Here is a 23146-nt window from a genome sequence, read left to right as displayed (position 1 = left end):
AAAAGTTGTGATACATCACATGATGACAATGTGACAATGCAAGTTTGAGACCCCTGCTCTAGGCTAACTTCTATGCCCTGTTCCCTGACCCATTTTCCTGAATCGCCTTCTAACATCTGGCCACAACAAGCGAGCGGTCTCTTCCCACACATCCTCTCCAACACACTTATCAGGGATGGGTTCTAAAATATTTTACTACCAGTTCTGTGGCGCAGCTTATTTTGTGGCCATGGCTTGATGGTCATGTGACAATTCTTTAGGATTTAGCAGAGATACTGGTCTACCAGGCTTTTAACTGCTTGCAGAGCTGTACCGGTTTACTTATTTGTTTTTGGAGGCACTGGTCTACCCATTTGTTTTTGGAGGCACTGGTCTACCCATTTGTTTTTGGAGGCACCGGTCTACCCATTTGTTTTTGGAGGCACCGGTCTACCCATTTGTTTTTGGAGGCACCAATCTACTCATTTGTTTTTCGAGCGCACTGGTCTACCACCGCATTGCCTTTTAACACTGATCAGCTTTAGGGCGGCCCTTTGAAGCCCCGTGGCAAGAGTTTAAACAGTTTTCTCCTTCTAGCCGATAGCTGGGACTCGGTAGGCAGCAATAGATTGGGGGTGGGGCCAAATAAAAGGTAAGAATAATGGGGGGCGGGGGGCGGGGGGCAGGAGGGCCCAGCTCCCAAACAAAGAGAACCAGTTCGGTGACGTCATATCGTCCCCGCTACCAGTTTTGCCAAATCAGGCCAAACCGGGAGGAACCCACCACTGACACTTATCTATGTCCATAAAACAAACAATGAAACAAATGTAATATATTCATAATAGAATGACTTTATTGTATCCAGGCAGCAAGCTTCAGATCTCAGAAAAGGATGCAGTCCTGTGCAAATGGGTCTGTGAGAAGGCTAGTCCTTTTGCAGGTAGCAAAACAAGCAAGCATTGGTGCAGCACACTTTCTTTCTTTCTGTTTCCAACTGGATCAAATGGCAGTTTTTTTTGAAGCTCCAATTCACAGAGGAAACTGCTGGCAATGATCAGAGTTTAGGGCAGCAAGTCTTTTAAGCTCAAGGCAAGCCCAGATGTTATGTTATAAATTTTGTTACTTGGGATTTATAATTATTATATCTTCTGGTTTTTAATATGGCTCCACATTTTTCCTTTGCTTGGTTGGTATTTCAGACTATGCTTTTGGGCAGATGAATCTAACAAAGAATAACATAAATAAGTTTTAAATGTTGTACAATTATTATTCTTGCATAATAAGATTTTTTCTCTCCAGGCTGAGCTTGTAGAACATCATGTGCTTCCAGTATTGCCTTTTTTTTTTATTTTTATAATTGAGTGGCTGACAAAATACAATTCTGCTTGTCTGTCTCACCTATAATATCAGATGCGATAAAGCAGCTCAAATCAGTGGTGAAATCCAAATATTTTTACTACCGGTTCTGTGGGCGTGGCTTAGTGGATGTGGCAGGGGAAGGATACTGCAAAATCTCCATTCCCTCCCCACTCCAGGGGAAGGATACTGCAAAAACCCCATTCCCACCCCACTCTGGGGCCAGCCTGCTAAACAAATAATTCCCTCAACACTGTCAAACTATTTACTAAGTCTGCACTACTATTAATCTTCTCATTGTTCCCACCACCCATCTCCTTCCATTTATGATTGTATGACTTTAATTTTGTTGCTTGTATCCTTACGATTTATATTGATATTGTTTCCTGATTGCGTATTTGTACCCTATGACTATCATTAAGTGTTGTACCTTATGATTCTTGAAAAATGTATCTTTTCTCTTTATGTACACTGAGAGCATATGGACCAAGACAAATTCCTTGTGTGTCCAATCACACTTGGCCAATAAAAAATTCTATTCTATTCTATTCTATTCTATTCTATTCTATTCTATTCTATTCTATTCTATTCTATTCTATTCTATTCTTATTCTAATGTTCCTTTACTTTAATTTGTTTGAATTCTTGGATATCTTGACTGTATTAGGCAACCTATGATCTATTTGTTTAAGAAAGGAAGAAACGTCTACAAGGCGATCCACTCTGCTAAGAGGAAAGCCTTACAGAGGTTTGGGGGTGGACATTGGGTTTGCCCCAAAATGTTCCAGTTTCTCATTTCAAAAATATAACTGTTGTAATAAATATGCTCATTTCTCCAGCAACATTAGCTTAGTACCATACACGAAAAATGCTTTCTTAGGCTGAGGTTTAAATCAGAGATATAATATCATAGAAAGCTAAATCAGGGTTAACAGAAATGTGATAGTCCGAGAAAAATCTGTCCAACCTGTTTATCTTGTATCTAAGTGTATACTCAAAAGCAGACAGGCATTACAGAAGAGAAGGCAGTGCAACATATTGACTGCTGTGCAGCTGAATATTTGTGTTTTTATTTTTACATTCTTTGTTACATTACACTGCAGTTTCTACATAATATTCTTTAGTGTCCTCTGGCTAACCTTTAAGGGCAAGTTGCCATTGAGAGATAATCCTGGTCAGTTTTAAAGCTATCTTGTAGTTTACAAAGACCACTCAAAAACATTCGCACAAAAGCATGCACACTGCCATCTAGTGGCAAGATTTGAAATATCCCTTCCACCAGCTATCTGAAAGATGAGAGACTTTCAATGCTGAATATCACCAGGGTTCCTGAGTTATTGTATGGAAAGATGGCCATACTTAACATTATAGCAAATGTGAACAATCTTGAGACAAGGACATTTCATAAAATAGATAAAATAGTGTCACTGGAGTCAATGTTTAATCCATAGGAAATGTTCAATAGGGAACTTTGTACAGCACATAATATTTCTATCTTCTTCTTCTTCTTCTTTTTTAGAATATATTTTCTTTTATGTACACTGAGAGCATATGCACCAAGACAAATTCCTTGTGTGTCCAATCACACTTGGCCAATAAAATTCTATTCTATTCTATTCTATTCTATTCTATTCTATTCTATTCTATTCTATTCTATTCTATTCTATTCTATCTTGATCTATCCCACGTACTAGGTAGTTTCAACCATGTTGCTGTAATTCACACTGTATTTGGGAAGATTTATAGCAATGCAGCCAGTGTAATAATTATGATGAAGCATATCTAAATTCTCAATTGAAGAAGAGTCAAGAATAAGACAGAGCTTGCATAGGCTATCTTCAATCAATAATAATCTAGATTGTTAAATTGAAACCACAAAAATGCTTTCTCTATTCTTATAAACCAGGATGGCAAATTCACTTGGATTGTACAAACTGCAACTTTTAGCAGGCTCAGACACAGAAGTGTCCACAAAACATGAGGCGGTGGTGATAGGAGAAGTATCTCCCTTTTAAATCAAGATGGTGGTCTAGTCAAGTCTAGAGAAAAGAAGGACCAGGGAGGACATGATAGCAGAATTCCAGTATTTGAGGTCTGCCACAGAGAGGAGGGGTGCCAACTTATTTTCCAAAGCACCAGAGGGCAGGACAAGAAATAATAGATGGAAACTAATCAAGGAGAGAAGCAACCTGGAATTAAGGAGAAACTTCCTAACAGTGAGGACAATTAACCAGTGGAACAGCTTGACGAGAGAAGTTGTGGGTGCTTTATCACTGGACGTTTTTAAGATGAGACAGGACAGTCACCTGTCTGAAATGGTTGGGCAGGGGGTTGGACTAAAAGACCTTGAAGTTCCCTTCGAGCTCTATTCTGATTGATTGGTGGTGGTTGCAGCTACAGAATTGAAGTTTCATCCTGTTTTTAAAAAGCATATAAAAAGGAGTGCTGAATGCTCATGACCATCATCTTAACTTTTTTAACTTCCTATATAGACAATCCTTCCATGACAGTAGTGCCTAACTTTACTTTAGTTTAGTTTTATTAGACTTCTATACCGTCCTTCTCCCAAAGGACTCAGGGCGGTGTACAGCCATATTAAAACACCTAAGATTAGCCACCTCTTTTTTTGTTTGTTACATGTCTAAAAATAATTCTCAATATCAAATATTGATTTCCCCCCCCCGCCCCATAGTTCATATTTTATGATTGACATACAATGACAATCAGTATTTGGCAATATTTTTTTTATTCTACCAATTTTCAATATATTTTACTTGTAAGAAGTCCCATTCACAGAAATATCCACCACAGAATCCTTTACAGGTTGAATCCTTTACAGGTTGATAATAATATTAATGAGATCTACATACAGCTTTATCAGTGCCTGTTACAAATCTTTTTTTCTGTTCCCGCTGGATATGAAGTACAGCAGACTGGATGAATAAATGCCAACAATTCTGCTGGCAAAATTTCCTTCTAGCTGTTATCTTTATCAACAAATTCTAATAATGGTTTTCCTAAAAGAAAGGATAGAAGCCACCAAACTGGTATATGATACAGTTTTTAATACTGAATAGCATTTCACAATAACGTTTGGTTGGATTTCACAATAACGTTTGGTTGGATTTTTAATAATATTAAATTTATATTATTATTTTTGAACTAGCTTTTTAATCTGGAATCACCATTCTTTATTGTTATTCTTGTTATTGTTCCTAATCTTTACAAAATTTCCAGATAATGTACATTGCTTAGTAATAAAACTAATGAAACATCTTTTCTGTTTCCTTTTTCATCCTGTTTGAAATAGTCAAGTGGGCAAATGCACGCACACAATCACATTGTGCATAAATTATACTACCTGTCAATTTTAGGACTCAGATAACCTTTTTTTTAAAAAGAAAACAATCCAGAAATAACACCATGTGATGAATGCTGGATGTATCTTCCAAGGAAGTGATGCTAACTAAGTTTGCATAGAACAAACTTAGAATCAAATAATAGAATAGAATAGAATAGAATAGAATAGAATAGAATAGAATAGAATAGAATAGAATAGAATAGAATAACAGAGTTGGAAGGGACCTTGGACATCTTCTAGTCCAACCCCCTGCCCAGGCAGGAAACCCGACACCACTTCAGACAAATGGTTATCCAACATCTTCTTAAAAATTTCCAGTGTTGGAGCATTCACAACTTCTGCAGGCAAGTTGTTCCACTTATTAATTGTTCTAACTGTCAGGAAATTTCTCCTTACTTCTAAATTGCTTCTCTCCTTGATTAGTTTCCACCCATTGCTTCTTATTCTACCCTCAGGTGCTTTGAAGAATAGTTGGATTCCCTCTTCTTTGTGGCAACCCCTGAGATATTGGAACACTGCTATCATGTCTCCCCTAGTCCTTCTCTTCATCAAACTAGACATACCCAGTTCCTGCAACCGTTCTTCATGTTTTAGCCTCCAGTCCCCTAATCATCTTTGTTGCTCTTCTCTGCACTCTTTCTAGAGTCTCAACACCTTTTTTACTTGTAATATAAATATCCACAAATATATAAATTACAAATATATAACTTGTAATATAAATATCCAATGCTTTAAATTTATTTCCTTGTTTTGAAATAGAGTTTGGAATAGAGACGGACTCTCTAATTTCATTCATAATTAACAGTAAGTGTTCTGCCCCAGCTACGGATCCCAAAGAATGTAGCACACACAAGCTCTGAACAAAACTCAGTTTACTTCAAAACACAGTCTTTTGCAAATGCAGGCTGTTAATAAAATGTTCTTAACAACCTATCAGAAATTCCACAGATAAGATAGAGTCTTATCACAGTTGGCAGAAAGCCCAGAAGCTAGGTTTGCAGAGAAAATCCAAACTCAATGATCAGCGAATGAACGTTGTTTCCTGCAGCTTTTTACAAGCTGTGGGCAAACTTAAATAGGCTAAGGGAGAGGCCAATTAGCCACAAGCCTTACTCTCGAGGAGACCTCCTCCTGAGTAACCACTCCTGCCTTTTGGCAGCTCTGCATGCTCGTGCATTGAGAAGAGGCTCCTCCACTTCATCCTCTTCACTTAAAGGAGCCTCTGGAGGTTCTGAAGGCCCTGGCTGAATCCTTGCCTCTGGCACCACATCTTCTTCAGCCTCCTCGCTGTCTGACTTGAGCGCCGGCTGCACAGGCTGCTGGTGTGACACCACACCAGCCTCCTCGTCATTGGGATCAACAACAATCTGCGCAGGCTGCTGGCAGGCCACTGGCAGGCCACAACAGTAAGAAGGAGATGTAGTTCAAGGAGGACCAGTGCTCTGGAATAGTGTCCCATTTCCTAATGATCTCAGGGACAATCCTTGAAATTTTCAGTGGTTTAATGTTAATAATTTGAGGCTGAATAGACCAATAGTCTGACTCACTGCAAGCCTGCTTACTATGTTCCTATAATAAACTATGCCAAAACATGACATCCTTAAGTACGCCAGTCCATGAATAATCTTCATTATATTAGGAACACAATAGCCACTGTGGTACTACAAGGTTCAGTATGACTCAAACAGGGCAGGCTTACATAGTAGCACAGACATCTGAACATAGGCCATAACCAAGACAAGGGATTTACTCTAAATGACAGACAAAGAAGAAACAGTCTAAGGTAATTTTGTGGCATCTACTATAAACATAATCAAAATAATCGCAACATCAATAAGTATCCTTTGTTCTTTTAGATCAACATCTGGATTTTAAATTGTTATGAGAAAAGTTTAGAAGCTGTACCTGGCCTATGGCACAAGTTTTTACTTTTGTGCTGCACAATAAATTTTCTTTCCGAAGTTATGTTTTCCTCTTACTGTTCTGTATATTGGCAGTATATTGCTTCATATTGGGGCAAAGAAATTCAAAATGAATCTTGCTTGGAAAAGCACTTTTCAGCCGAAATTTGATTTCTGAGTCTAAGAAAAGAGAGAGAGAGGAGAAAAATAAAAGAAATGAGAAATATAACTATAATGCAATACTGCAGTTCCATCTGTGCCTGAACTTCATTTATAGTGTTACTTCAGGACCGCTTACTTCTGTGGGGGGGGGGGGACATTTTGTTTTCAAACTTCTAATAGTGTAATAAAGCACCCACCAACTAATTGACTGAATATATCTATTAACATGCATGTATTAGCATCAAGGTTCCTTAAAGGGTTTGCACTGGATTTAGACTGCAGGTCATGTAGAATATAATTCATTCCTTTCACTATAAAACATGCAAAGATAGCATTTCTGAGTAAACTATAGAAACTCTTATCAATATGCATTCCGTAAAAAGAAAAGAGGCTTGTATATTCTTGGTATTTTGGCCTTAGAGAACTGCTTCCCCAAAAGGGAATTAGCAGTTTTCAAAGTTTATCTGCAAATGCCATTCCTTTATCAATTTCATATTCAATATAGTAAGAATGATTCTCATTCCACAATTTAAATATTGTACAGTTTAAAAAAAAAAAATCAAGAAACTAAAGGCAATTCTAGGACAGGATGGGTTTCCATTGATTAAATCAAGCTTTTGTTCTATTATATATTTAACCTATTGATGTCTGATTGATTGTTGGGGGTAATATGCTGACTCTGTAAACTGCTTAGAGAGGACTGTAAAGCACTGTAAAGTGGGATATAAGATTAAGTGCTATTGCTATATGGCAAGAACAAGAATGCTTTATGCATAAAAATGGAAAGATGCTCTAATTCCCACAATTGATAAATAACTAGAAAAGCTGATGGAACTAGCAGAGATGACTAAATTAACTGTTGTAATCACAGAAAAGAATACATCTAACTTTGTTTCTCTTTGCTTCTGGATTTTGTGCATGAGATGGGGAAAAAAAATGAAACAATGACTTTTGGTTTCACTGATTAATTAAGGTCATTAGAAATTGATAGTATATGTTAGATATGTAAAAGTAAAAAAAGATGAGGCTATAATGTTATCATTTTATTCTGCTGTGCTAAAAAGATGCTTTAAAAAGATGCTTTTCTTTTTAAGGTCACTAAACTCACTGAAACTGAGGTTTTTAGTTTCTTTTCCTCTTGGGGAAAACAAAAACATTTCTATTCCATAAGCTGGGAGGAGAAAGACTGGGAAAAATACAAAACTAATTGTCAAGACAGAATGAGGCCCATATTTCTTAATCTGGTTGTTTTATACTGATACGACATATTGAAAACAGCTCTGTTTGAGAGATTTTTAAGACAGCTCAAGGTTAACATACCTGTAAGAATTGAAATACGTATATTGTGTCTGTGTGGCAGTAGGAGAAAAAGCTTGCAGTATTACCTTAACGGGTTACATATGTGATCAAACTAAACATATAATAAATATACCATTAAGTTGCAGGTCTATGCACAATTGATTGAAACAATGCTATCTAATGCAAAACGTTTCAGCCCCTATCTGGTAGCTCTGCTTGTTATGATTTTGTAAATATTTATACGAGCCACACTGTACCCTCAACAGGGTAAGACTTAAGAGAGTCTTGAATCTTCTACTGTAAAAGTCATCAGGATATATTCATATATGAATAAACCAAAAACAAAATAGCTGAGGAAAGCTGTTTCTATATCTCCCTACAAAAATATATTTAATTTCCATATGAAAACTGTGCTATTGCTTCTGGCAAGTAGTTTCTCTTTGCCGTGTCAGTCCTTTGGCGCTTAGACTTGATAGATGATTTTTGTTTAAGTTGGTTTCCAGCAAGATGCATCAATAATATTGTTTTGTTGACACGTCATTAGTTTTCAAGTTTTGGTAAATAATAACCCTCCCTCCCTCTCTCTCTCTCTCTCTCTCTTCTTCCAATAGAAATAAACTATTGACACACCGCTGCGTATTGCAGTCTCCTCATATTCAGAGGTGGGTTTCAGCAGGTTCTGTAGCAGAAACTTTGAGTAGTTTGGAGAATCGGTAGTAAAAATTCTGACTGGTCCCGCCCCCATCTATTCTCTGCCTCCCAAGTCCCAACTGAAGGAAGGAAATGGGGATTTTGCAGTAACCTTCTCCTGGATTTGGGAGGGAATGAAGATTTTACAGTATCCTTCCCCTGGAGTGGGATAGGAATGGAGATTTTACTGTATCCTTCCCCTGCCACACCCACCAAGCCATTCTCACCAAGCCATGTCATGCTCACCAAGCCACACGCATAGAACTGGTAGTAAAAAAAATTGAAATACACCACTGCTCATATTCACACAGCACACAATGGAATGATGTAAGCAGCAAATATATTAATGTGATACTATTATTTATGTATCAGTTTATTATAGCTTCTATGTGAGAGTGTAAAAGGAAAACATTAGCACCTTTAACTTTTCATGGGAAGACAAACTTATTTTCAGAAGCACGGCTGCTGACAATTATGAATAACTGAAACTTGGATGATGATGAAGATAGATAGATAGATAGATAGATAGATAGATAGATAGATAGATAGATAGATAACCAATCATTAATATCTTTGGAGAAGACATCTCTTTCTCAAAGTTTTCCTTTCATCTCATTGGCACCTGGTTTGTTTATTTCAGGGGTGTCAAACTTGTGTCATCACGTCGTCATCATGTGACATATTACAACTTTTTTCTCCTTCGCTAAACCAGGTGTGAAAGATTGAGGGCAAAAGAAGAAGGGGATGACAGAACCAGGTAGCTGGATGTAGTCACTGCAGAAGTAGGCATTAGCTTAAATGGACTCCAGAGGGTGGTAGAGGACAGGGAGACCCAGAGGAACGTTGTCCATGGGGTCACGATGGGTCGGACATGACTTTACAACTAACAACAATAACAACAAACCTGGCATGGGTGTGGCCAGTGCGTGATGCATCCGGCCCATGGGCCGCGAGTTTGACAGTCCTGCTTTATTTAATAGCCTGTCTTTCTTCTAAGAATTTAAAGGCACACATCCTTTCTCCAGTTTTCTCCACCACAACAACAAAGTGAGGTCAATTAAGGTGAAAGAGAAAGTGACAAGCCCTCTGTCATCCTCTGAGCTTCCATTGCTGAAAATGTACTTAAACCTGGGTCTACTTGATCCTCGTATGACACCTCAACAACTATACAACCTGGCTCTCAAATATAACATGAAGTATAAGGGAGAATGTCTGGTATGTTACAGGAAGACCATTTATCCAGAGTAGACAAAGCTAATTAAATCAACTACAGATACCCACTAACAAATGGGTATCACTGGCCATATGACTGCTCATTGACATTATAAATAGTCTTAAGAAACCAAGCAGAGAGAATCTCAGTTTTTAAAATACAATAGAAATGATAGAAATAGATTTTTAAAAAAAATGGAAAGGAGAAAGCAAGCAGAGATCCTCTCAGTGAATGAAGCCAATTTCTGTCTTTCTCTCTGCCAAGAGTTTACGAAGGGTGAATTTCATAGTATAAACTCTAAAAGTTTATTAAAATCCATGTTATTATACTCATAAAATGATTACCTTCAGCCTTCTTTAAACTGTATGTGTGCAAGTACACACACACACATGCTTTCTCTCCATTGCTTTATAATTATTGTCAAGTATTCAATTACTGAATGTATTATTTGGTAATTTTTGGGGGGAAAGAACCTATCCAGTGTGCAGATCAGATTTTAATTTTCCATTTATATGGATAACAAGCTATTACATTTTGGCCCATTTGGTGGCCTAGGATAGAGTATCACAAGTATTCAGGTGGAACTAAATAAAACATCTCCACCCCTGGTTGGAAAAATAATGCCATTTAGGTGCTGATCAGAGCCTGGAGGCTCCAAGGATCTAGATGCCACCGAATCACATCACATCACCCAGTAGTTTCATGTAGCTAGTGAAAGGGGACTGGTGAAGGATTCAAACCTAGACTTAACCCTGTGGCAGGAATGATGCCCTCTGTTCATATCCTTATCACTTCACTTCTTCTGTAATCAACTCTGCATTAATTATGCAATTAATTGCATAATTACACATTAAATCACTGTATGTTTTGGTTTCATTTTCTTGGTAGGTTGTAACACAATGCAAGCTTGAGTAGAAACTGATCAAATAGCAGGTCAGTTATAGTCATGAAATAGGCTCAACCAAGAAATAGAGAAATTCTGTCAGAAAAACAGACAGTCATGTTTTCATGGTATCACGTAAATGAAGTCTCTCTGAAAGTTCTTATTTAACGTGTTCTGCACATTTTGAAAGAAAAGTAATATGTAAATAAATAATGCTGCATGCTATAAAGGACCCATATTTGGAGAAGGCTGAAATAGCACCTCTGAATTTATTATAAATGGGGATTGGTTCATAAACTTTGACTGCTTATTTTTCAAATAGAAGGAATTTATGAAATATTTTCTGCATGCCCCATTTTGTGCGCAGAACAGTTAACTTGGGTCAATTTTTGTACATGCTAGAACATGTATGCTTGGCCAGGATATGGATCTAAGATATAGATGTTTTGTCTAGCTATGGGCCTAAGACATGGATGTTCCAGGCAGAAATATTGTGGGAAGAGAAACAAGAGACAAGGGCATCATTAATGCCTAAGAAAATGATGGGTATGGTTGGATGTGCCTTGCCATTGGCAGTGCCAAAGAGAAGAAAAATAAATTTACAGGGAAAGTAGGACTGTTATATCATAGCAGGGGTGAAATCTACTTACCTTCCCTACCAGTTCGGAAGTGCGAGCGCCATCACCATGTCCGATTTTTGACCCTCTGCACATGAGCAGAAGGCTTTGCACAGAGGGTTAAAAACCAGGAAGTAACAATGTCCCGGTGGGTGGGTAGAGCCTCGTGCTGCTGCTGCTACCAGTTCGCCGAACCACATACCACCGGCGCTACCTTCTTGCACGAGCCGGACAGAACTGGCAAGATTTCACCAATGTATCATAAGCTTGGGACAGTGACAGCAGCATTTCAGCCATTGGGAAGAGTGGGTGATTGAGTTGGTGGCAACTAAGGTAACAACTTATACCTAACAACTAAGCTTCTGAAAAGATATGGGGAAGATCTTTCCATATTAAAATCATATGACATCCCCTCCAGGGGTGGGTTCTAAATTTTTTTACTACCGGTTCTGTGGGCGTGGCTTATTTTGTGGGTGTGGCTTGGAGGTCATGTGATTAGGTGGGCGTGGCTAGCTGGTCAGAGTCATTTCTGGAAGGTCCTCACACTTACGACCCGACTCATTTGTTTGCTTTTAACACTGATCAGCTGTAGGACGGCCCTTTGAAGCCTCGCGGCAAGAGTTTAAACAGTTTTTTTCCCTCTAGTCATCAGCTGGGACTCAGAGGCAGCAATAGATTGGGGGTGGGACCAAATAAAAGGTAAGAATAATGTGGGGGGTGGGAGGGTGGGGGGAGGGAGAACCTGTTCTATGACATCATATCGTCACCGCTACCGGCTCGGCCGAACCGGACCGAACCGGGAGGAACCCACCACTGATCCCCTCCCCGTTTCTAAATTTTATTTCTGTTGAACTATGACTCACCCCAATTGCTTAATCCAAAAATAAATGTTTTTTTTGAGGGGGGGGCAATACTTGTGTTGAGCCAAAACAAAGCACATTTCCCATTTTAGAAGAATAATCTGGGGGTTCCATGAGCCCAGGTGGGGCAAGAACAAATTTTTTAAAAAATGAAATCCAGACATAATTTTAAATTTTATTCCTAAGAATAAAGAGATTTGTTTTGGGAGTAGTTACTGAGGAAATGGGGTCCAGAGACTTGGTTTTATAAGGGGGACAGATCCTGGGTGTGAGCTAGGGGGCGTGGTTTGTGTATGTGCTGGTTTTAACGTGTATTCTTCCTGTGCAGATGATTCAGAGGCTCGTGATTTGGGCTTTGATCCTGAGGTCCATATGAAATCTGGAAAGGAAGATCACCCTCATTGATTTCACCTCCGGTGTCTCCCTTTATCCTGAGGAACTTCCTCCTCTTTGATGGAGTCAGTGAGATGCTAGTCCAAGTATTAGGACTGTATGTTTATTCTGAGACTGGTTGGCAGTTAAAGGTTCAGAGGGCTGCTAAAAGTAGAAGGGCAAATCAGAGGCCTTTTATCTTCTAATACCCATTTCTTATCAAACAGTGTTTTAAAGTCTTCAACCAGCCTTTATTCTCTAAAAAAAAAGTTTTTTTTAAAAAAAGTTTATTGTTTAAAGAAAGATGAAAAGAATTCCTCTAATGAAGATATCCTGACATTTAATATAAAGGAACCCACTTCTGCGCTGTTGTGCTTTTTCATGACTTGTGTGATTTGTTCTTGATAATTATGAGCAACCTCTAGCTCTCCCAGTGAGGACAAAGAATTGGAATATACGAGAACTTCCCACAGCAAGGGAAATGGATGGCATTTTCTTGACTAGAAGAGCAGCATCTCACTGACTTCTCGTCAGCGTGATTTTGTGTTCCATTGGATACATGCTGGCATCATGAAACGTATCTGCAGAAACTGGTAGCAACACAGGAATAAAAAGAGCTTTTCTTAAAGTGGCATGGACGGGTTTGTCTTGCCTTATGCTTGGCAGATGGCCATCAGTGAGGTCGCACATTTGCTACTTCAGAATGTGGTAAAAATGCCACATTAACACAGGTTTCAAGATTGTTTTTTTTTTTCTCGTGCTAAGCAATGACCCCCACCCCACCATAGCCCAACACATACATACCCCCACAGACATTTTTAATGCTCTTAATCTGCTCTTATTAAAAAGGCATGCTGTAACTTTGGCATTAATGCTAGGAAGCAATGTTCTATTCTGATCCTGTCACTCCAAGGGCAGGTTGTTCCTGTCAGCCGAGAAGCACTGTGCATCTATGCTACAATGACTATTTCCAAATGAGACACTGTCACCTGGGTGCCTCACATTCCCTTCAGCTCTTGTCACTTCAAGAGCACAACATTCTAATGTGTCTGGCTGAATGGGGGTAAGGAGGGGGGAAAAGTATAAAGTTGCCATGGTAATTCTGTAGACACAAACTTCCTACTAAAAATACACTAAAAATATATCCTGGATGCTATTCTTTCCAGCCAAAGCAGAACAAAGTGTTATTGATGAAAATAATTACTCTTAGCAAAGAGTAACAAACATGCTAAGGCCTGCTTTGATTATAGACATGAAAATTGCATTATCTTAGTTCAATTCAATTACTGTTACCAATTCTATATTCAGAGCATGGCTATTATTTGTGCCATCTAGTGATTATATGGATTTTTGCAGTTCATATCGGGTGATCATAGGAAAGTAAGCATCTTGTTACTTTCATGATAGCAGTGTTCCAATATTTGAGGGGCTATCACAAAGATGAAGGGGTCAACGTATTTTCCAAAGCACCAGACAGCCAAGACAAGAAACAATAGATGGAAACTAATTAAGGAGAGAAGCAATCTAGAACTAAGGAGAAACTTCCTAACAGTGAGAACAATTAACCAGTGGAATGCCTTGCCTTCAGAAATTGAGGGTGTCCCATCGTTGGAGGCTTTTAAGAAAAGACTCACCAAACACTTGTCTGAAATGGTATAGGGTCTCCTGTTTGAGCAGGGGATTGGACTAGAAGACCTTCAAGATCCCTTCCAACTCTGTCATTCTATATTCTTATGTCAAAGAATAGACTATAGATTAATTCTGGGACCTTTTGCAAGAAGATCTTTATATTTCTAATCAAAGGGCTCCCAGTTACTGGCTTCTCTTCCCTATTATATATTCAACCTGAGGATGTTTCTTAAATGAACAGATTTGCACGATGTGAACATACCCGTGATATAAGGTGCTGAAAATATACCCAGGATCAAATGAGCTCCTGGCAAGTGAAAGACTTCTTATTTATCAATTAAGGTGTGTGCTAGTTTGATTCCACAAATGCCTGATAATGCCTATATTTATATAACTTGCTAGATTAAACTAAAATGGGCTCTGATTATTTGGGTTTCAGTGTCTTGTGGGAAATCCACTGCCTTAACATATTAATTGAAACAGACCATGCTAAAATATAATCTGATTTATTTGTTTGCCACAAAGCACATTCTATAAGCAGTGCAGATTAAGGGTCAAGTGTGTTTTGTAAAGCCATCCTCAGAGACTTTTCCATGCATGCAAGCAACTCATTTCAGTGCTTAAAGAAGGCTGCGTGTAATCATTTGTTCACACAAATACAATTTACCTAAATTTATCGAAATGTGGCGATTTATCAAGCCTCATAAAATATCATTTTGTATTTTCCTAGAGGATGTATTTATGTACTGAATACATTTTTATACTCAGAGCAGAGCACAATAAAACCAAATTATTAGCAAAACAATAAATGAATGACAGAGTAAAAACATTGTAAGTTCCTTTAAATCGTCAGTTCAAATAAATAAATACTACACAGTTTTAACATGTTACTATTAATAGGCAACTAGTGACATGCTTTTAATGCCCAGAGGTCATCTACACTCAAGAGATCATTCGATCTCTGGTGAGAAACTGCTTTACAGGGGACATACCACCAATAAAACTTCCTCATATCCCTCTGGATCGGTCATGAATGCTGGATGTGCACACTGGATACCTAGAATGCACTTGAAACAGTCAGCCTTGTATGTATTTAGGTGACAAATCATATAAATCAAAACAGCCCATTGAACTGTACCCAAAAACTTTCAACCAATGTAGCAATGTTGTCAAAGACAAGCCATATGGGGTACATTTCAGTAATCTAAACAGGAAGTAGCAGGGGCAGGACCCATTGTTGCCTGGACCTCCTTCTGCAGGAAGAGCCACAACTGATGTATCAGCCTATGTTAGACAAAGTCTGCCCTAACCAGGACTTCTCCATGCCTATTCATTATTAGCTGTCAGTCTAAGAGGATTCCAAGTTACAGAACTGCTCCTTCAAGGGGAGTTTTACACCATGCATAGTCACCCCAGAGCAGATAGAGTAAATCTATCTATTGAGTCCATTTTCCCCCATCCATACATATCTGTACTGATACCAGACACTTAGTAAGGAACACGGTGGCTCCCGAGGTTAGAATGCTGGCTGACATTTGGCAAGCTTGCATTTGAGACCTGATGCTGCCATGGGACGGGGTGAGCTTCCATCACATGCTCCAGCTCCTGCCTACCAACAGTTTGAAAGTGGGTGACCACAAAGTAGATTAATGGGTATAACTTCAGTGGACAACTTCACGGAGATACAAAAGGAGCCCCCAATTGGGTGTCCCCTGGGCATTGGTGATGTCACTGGCAAATCCTTTCACCATAGAAGCACTTTACTGTTTCTGACATGGAAAAAAGAAACAGACATCTGGTCAATTCACCACATCATTAGTCTAGCATAGGATAGAGGATGATGTGTGCCTGGATATTATCACTCTCAACTGACAGATGACCTCCCCCTGGTGGATTCATGTCAATGTTAAACAGCAAGGGGAAAAGAGAAGAATACTGTAGCAACCCACATAGAGGAGCTATTACAGATGTCTCCTATCTTACCATCACCAACTGAAACTGCCTACACAGGAAAAAAGATGTGGTATTCAGCCGGTTCGAACCGGTAGTGGTGACCTGCGGGTGGGCGCCTCCACCCACCCACCCTGAGGCTATGCCATCCTATTTAGCCACATTTTCTAAGCTGCGCGCATGAGTGCAAGCCATGTGCATGAGTAAAGCGTGTGCGTGGAAGGCCGCACACACGCTCATATTTTCGGTGCACGACGAACCGGTGGTGAAATTATGTGAAACCCAGCTCTGATCCAAATCCAGATACAGGTTATTCCACAGCACAACAGTTTCCAGTCCACGCTTAGATCTGACCCTTGATTGAAGAGAAGTAATTCCTCTCCGGTGCTTTGCTAATGTGGTCATTAAGATGCAAAATAAAACCTCTTTCAAGACATGGTAGTTTGTCTTATAGACCGCAAAAATAATCTAGAAGTATGCAATAAATGCCCAGAGTGCTATATTATTTGTTACTTTTTCTTTTGCTTAATGGATCACTGACATGAAATATAATTGAAATTCCTGATCATGGATAGACACTCAGTTGAATCAAAGAAATGCTGTCATAAATTGTAACAAAAGCAGCAACTAGCTTTGTAATGTATTGCAAAATGATTTAAATGCAGTTTTGAAAACTGTCTCACACCAAACTTCTCTCTCTCTTTTTTTTGCCTCTGTCTCTCTCTTTCTTTGTTTGTGTGTGTGTGTGCATGCACACATGTGTGGTGTGCAGTAATTAACATTCTGTAATTACATGTCTTATAGCAGGGGTGTCAAACTGACAGCCCACAGGCCGGATGTGTCACACGCAGGCCACACCCACCCCAGTTCCGCAAAGGGGTAAAACATCATGTAACATCACATGATGGCAACGTGATGCCGCGAGTTTGACAACCGTGTCTTATAGCTTGCCTTTCCTGAGTGCATCAACAATTGTGGCAAAAACCATTAGTGATTATTTTCAAAATTGGCAATATCTATACTTTATTGTTAGGTTCAATAAATAGTGGTTGCCCATTTGTAAAATCCAGTGTGATCCTATTATAACATACCTTTCTTAATCATAATTTAATCATTGTATAATCTTTCCTAATAGAGTTCAATAGAATTCCCCTCGTGTTGTTCCTTTCATTCTTTTAATAGCTTGTCTTCATAGTTGACATGTTATTAATAATACGACAAATGCAACGAGACTAGTTTCACTGAGGAAGATGAAAGACAGGTTATATATTTGACCTAGGACAATGGAGAAACAGGACAAATACTGCATACCCTTCAAAGAGATGTGAAACTCTGTACCTTCATGGAAACACAAGCTAGGCTTTTGTTTAAAAACAGCATGTTAAATCAGTAATTTGGAAAAATGCCCTGCATTGCAAATTAAGGTCCCTGAAAATAATAATATGAATAGGGGTGTAAAAACTGAATATATCTAGTGGTCATCTGGATTTCTGCAGACCAGAAGTCCTAAGCTGGGGCCATGAACACCTGAAGAGAGGAAATAAATTGTGTACTGGAATTGCTATTTATCTATGTATCAGGATTCGAGGAAGAAAGCATTATTACATAGATGCATACATAGAGTATATAAGAATGTACCTTCTGTTGCTACAGCTTTGGCTTTAGGAACTAATCTGGCATATCCAGGTCTCATCTGTGAGACAATGTTTATTTGTTGGAACCCAGGAGAACCCAAGATGTGAGTCTTTTCTGCTACTGTATAGCTGTGATGGCAAACCTATGGCACAACCCCAGCTCAGACAGCTGGTTGTCAGGTTTCTGACATGCGTATGCATGCCGGCCAGCTAGTCATTGGGTTTCCAATGCTCTGTCTCACACATGCACCTTCCGGTTTGGGTACTCTGTGCCTAAAAGGTTCGCCATCACTGTGTTATAGTGATCACCTATGGCAGGGATAAGCAACCGTGGCTCTGGAGCCGCATGTGGCTCTTTCATCCCTCTGCTGCGGCTCCCTGTTGCTGGTCAGCTCCATGATTGATAGGGCTTTCGGTTAGGTAGAGGAAAAGGGATGCTGTGCTAGGAGACTTAATGGTGGGGGGAACCACCTTCCGGTCAGCAGAGGAAAAATGATGCCGTGCTAGGAGGAGACTATGATGGGGGAACCGGACTTCTGGTTAGCTCCAGAATTGAACGGGGACTTCCAGGTAGGACCTTTGTGGCTCTTTGAGTATTTAAGGTTGCCGACCCCTGACCTATGGGACATGTTCCCTTCAGAAATTAAACTTGTTAGTCTTTCATAGGGCACTAAAAACCTGGATTTGCTATCAAGCCTGGGGCTCTGACAGTATGGGTGAGCCCATACCATGGTTAGTTTGAATAGTTATAAGTTTTCTTGGCTGCTATTTTTGTGTGGGTTTTTTTTTTTTTTTTTTGCAGTTTTGAACTTTGCTTGTTTTTTTTACCATTTTTATTCTGTTTTCATTGTAAGTCGCTCAGAGTCAGGTACATTTTATTAAATAAATAAAATAATACATAAACAAACTACAGATAGGGTTGCTACATCTGAAAGAACAAATTATGAAACTGATATCATAAAGTCTTCCACTGGTTATAACCTGAAGCAAAAATGAAAATGTTTTTCTTCCAAAAATTTCCAGCTGCCTTTGATATGCCCCAAACAGGGGAAAGACTCTGTCCAAGACTGGCAAGTGAATACAGGCTTGCCTAATTTGAGAAACCATGAGAAATTGAGGTTGCCCTATGTCAGAGGTCTTCAAACTTGGCAGGTTTAAGACTTGTGGACTTCAACTCCCAGAATTCTCCAGCCAACATAGCTATGAGGTCCACAAGTCTTAAACCTTCCATGTTTGAAGACCTTTGCCCTCTGTGTATTTTATCTTTAAATCTGTTAGTTGAAATGTGCATTTAAAAACAAAACAAAACTAGGCTTCTGATTCTTTAAAGCTAAGAGATCTGAAACCAGCTCACATTTAGTATGAGAAAAAAAACAAAACCCTTTCTTCTATATTTTTAATTGTAAAACTTTGGCTTTTTTAAAAAAGTTTGCATTTATTAAAGTGAATCAATTACACTGTGCTGTATTGAGTTGATTCATATTTATATGTTAATATGTTCACGGTGTTAAGACATGCTAATAGCTCACATATTGTATTTATGGAAATCTTTAATTTCTAGAGGACTAGCATATTGGGATCATTTTACTGGTCATCTAGATTTTTGCAGTCTGGATCTGGTAGCACTGGGCTTCTAGACAGCATGTTTATCTAAGTATACCCCACTTTTCTGAAATGAAAGAATTGAACCCAAAGGATAATGCTTTTGTATTGTAGTCTGGCCCTATAAAATAGTCTCCCCTTAGAATTAAGCCTCGATCCATCTGTTATAATAATACAGATCTTTTTCAGAGAGTGTTTGGTGACTCATATGTTATCATCTTCTTTTGTATTAATAGTAGTAATCATTATGTGCACATTTATTGTTAATTGGTAAAGTTTGCTCTTGTTGTTTTTCTGCCTTCTATATTTTTTACCATGGGCATTTTGAATTGTTGATTGTGTGGTCTGGATGTTTTATTGTTGATTATTATTGCATACCACTATGAGTCTATGGTTGATTAGGTAGTTATAATTGGAATGAACAAACAATTCCAGATGAATTTAATGGCACATGATAGGAATTAAGAAAGACAGAGAGAGCACACATTCTTAAGAATATATTGTTCTTGGTTTTTTTCCAATATTTGACCAGTGAAACAAATATTGTAGACTATTTGGATGGTTCTTTCGGTTTCTTTTGTGACCCTTACTGTTTACAAAATGAAACATTTTAAAAATATATATATATAAATAAATATGCGTATTTGTTGTGTCTTTGCATTCAAATCTAATTGCAAATTTTCTTGCTGGCTTCTTTGTTAATGAAAAGATGTATGAATATTTTCTGTGTTTGCTTCAAGCCCTTACTTATTTATTAAACATAACAGAAGGCAAAAGAAACAAAAGTATGACCAACCATAACAAGACCAAAGCAGGAGCTTTCACTCTCCAATGGATTCCCAGGTTGTAACAGAAGAATGTCTTCATTAAGATGGGATTTCTTGAAATTCAGCATGGTGGAAGAGATATTTGAATGCCTTTTCAATGTGTTTGATCATCAATGGATGTCAAAGAAGCCTGGTTTAGAAGCCTTGTTGAACAAGGTATCTAGAACATTTGGAAATTCTGCCTAGAAGGCAGGTTGATTGATTTGATATAGAGGGGTAATCACACCTAGGTAAGATGGTAGTTGGCCAGTGAAGTAGGAACTTAAGAGTTTGCTACAGATTCATTTTCTTTACTGATGGAAGGAACTTAAGCTCATCCCTTCCAAATGACCCACCATGGGAATGCAGTACAAGTGTGACTGTGACCACTATTAGAGTTGGCACAAATGGCATCTAAAGTGTTTTGTTTCCCAACAAATTTATGGGTAAATATGGTGAGTGGATGATTTCTTTTCAATTCCTCCAAAAATGCTTTCTTAATTGTTGGACTCCTCCTTAGTTGTGGCAGAAGAAACCTTGTGTAAAATGATAAAAAAAAAAAAAACCAACCCAACCCAAGCCAACCCAACCCAACCCAACCCAAACCAAACCAAACCAAACCAAACCAAACCATTATACATACATACATCAGCCACCAGCCATAATAAAATAGTTGAAAAAGCACATTGGTTTATTGAAGACTATAATCAAGGTTTGATTTAATGTAATTAGTTAGTTTCTTAATTTTCCACAGCTTTTTAAATTTGCAATGGAATAAACTTTTATAAAAGACAATATGCAAGAGATTCTCAGTAATATGGGAGCTCATTTGTAACAAGTAGCTTTGTTCTTCCAAATAGTTCATAGGCAAAGGATGGTCATGTAGATATCTGAGGAAAGTTTATCTTAATATCAAGTAGTAGTAACTAACTGAAATCTACTGGCTGGTTTGCAAAGTTGCCCAGATGAAGGCTGAACTGAATTGACATACCTTTTAACTATCAGTCAAGGTGATAGTTAATAACTTAATCAGGATGGGGAGTTTTGATCTCCTTCCCAGTTCATTCTTTAAAAAGGATCTCTCCATATAAATGGCTCTTCATATAATAGTTCTCAGCTTGAAGCAATATGTAATCAGACCAAAACTAGAAACAAATTACCTAGTACTATCATAAAAAAACCTCTGGTTCTCTACTTCCCTTTTATTTTGTTTTGTGTAACTTAAATTTAAGATTGCAATTTTTAAAAAATTAATAATGTTTATACCACTCCACTTCTCACCCTTTTGTTTCTTTTTAACCTAAGGTGGATAACCATTGTCCATGTAACCAATAGACCGAGATAAGGCAGAAAGGGAAAAAGATAAAAAGGAATTTGGCTTAATATGATATTGATTGTTTAACAAAAGAACAAATATCTTTCCTGCAGGAATGTTTCTCAAAAGAAAAAGAAAAAGAAAAAGAAAGAAAAAAAGAAAGAAAGAGAACATCATGTTTTGCCAAGACACAGATATATGCTTTCTAGTTAAGAGGAGACTCGGAGTGCAAGCAGGCACCTTGTTTGAAAGATAAGAATAAAGAAAGCAACTGCATTATCAGCAAGGCAGAAATGCAGGAACTAATATGCATCCCAAAGAAAGCAGCATTTCAAATCATTGTTTAAGCTAAATATCCTCAGAAGCTTTTCCTTTAAGAGCAATATGCATAGTTAGAGTTATCAGATGACTGTAAAATCAAGAAACTTAATTCTTTCTTTTTAAAATTTCTGCTTGATTGTTTGTTTTAAATGTTTTGACTTCATTGTTCCAGTTCTGAAGTGGTATTCAGCCAGTTCGCACTAATTCGTAGGGGAAATTTGACCTGGGTTGCCCAACTGGTAGTGACCTCTGGCTGGCCCCGCCCCCCATCTGTCACCTGGTCGCCACTCACTCACCCTGCCCACCCGCTCGATGCTCACCCTGCCCGCCTGCACAATGCTCACCCCACCCATTCCAGCCCTATATATGTTGCCTTCGCTTCACCACACGGCCCAGCTACTCACCTCGCCAGTTGACTCGCCTTGCCCACCTGCTCAGCTCACCAAAGATAAGTAATGCATGCCGCCTGCTCACTCTTCACCTTGGGTTGGAGTCCGGGGTCCAGGGACATGGCATTCCCTGAGGCCCTGGAGCCACCGCCAGCCTCAGCCAGGTCAGGGAATGCACCATTACCTGGCTCCAGCTTTGTCTCAGAGCTACCGCCCACTCACCACCCACCTCAGTTGGATCAGGGAATGCACCATTCCCTGATCCAGCCTTGCCCCAGAGCTGCTGCCTACTTGCCGCCCACCTCAGCCAGGTTGGGGAATGCGCCATTCCCTGGCTCCAGCCCTGCCCCAGAGCCTCCACCCAGTCACCACCCACTCTCCCTTAAGTGTGACACATCGCCCCATTTCCCCTCCTTCAGAGGCCTCGTCTTTTAATCTCCTCCCTCTCTCCCCCATGACTGTGTCTTTCATCATCCTGTGGCTGCAACCTTACCTTACTCCCATGGCTGGCTGCCAGGAAAGGCAAGCAAGGGCTGAGCCGTCGCCACTGGGCTCCCTGCCAGCCTGCATCTCACCCCCTCTTATTGCGATGCCTGAAGCCACCGTGTCTCTTTTTCAGTGCGGCTGAAGTCAGCTGCACCAAAAAAAAAAAAAAAAAAGACACAGCAGCTGCAGGCTTCTTGCAGAGAAAATTACTGACCTCCAGTTCTGCTTCGCTTCTCAAATGCACTGCTGCCGCCACTGCCCTGTTCTATGTGCCAGCCATGCAGGCGCACTCCATTGCCTGCTGCTGGTGCACCGGAGGGAC

General features: G+C 39.1%; 1 long non-coding RNA gene across 1 annotated transcript; it reads right to left on the bottom strand.

The window, feature by feature from the left end:
* Positions 1 to 810: 810 nt before the first annotated feature.
* On the bottom strand, positions 811 to 22579 carry LOC117672373 (uncharacterized). Its single transcript, XR_004593207.2, has 3 exons — positions 22354 to 22579; positions 6601 to 6776; positions 811 to 1201 (listed from the first exon to the last, which is right to left on the bottom strand). It is a non-coding gene; the product is annotated as an uncharacterized LOC117672373 (long non-coding RNA).
* Between the last annotated feature and the right edge of the window lie 567 nt (positions 22580 to 23146).

This window comes from Pantherophis guttatus, chromosome 3 (genome assembly GCF_059756535.1).
Source record: "Pantherophis guttatus breed Tessera chromosome 3, ASM5975653v1, whole genome shotgun sequence".
Classification (NCBI taxonomy): Eukaryota; Metazoa; Chordata; class Lepidosauria; order Squamata; family Colubridae; genus Pantherophis; species Pantherophis guttatus.
Note: the sequence above shows the minus strand (reverse complement) of the source record. Positions and strands in the feature narration are given on the sequence as shown.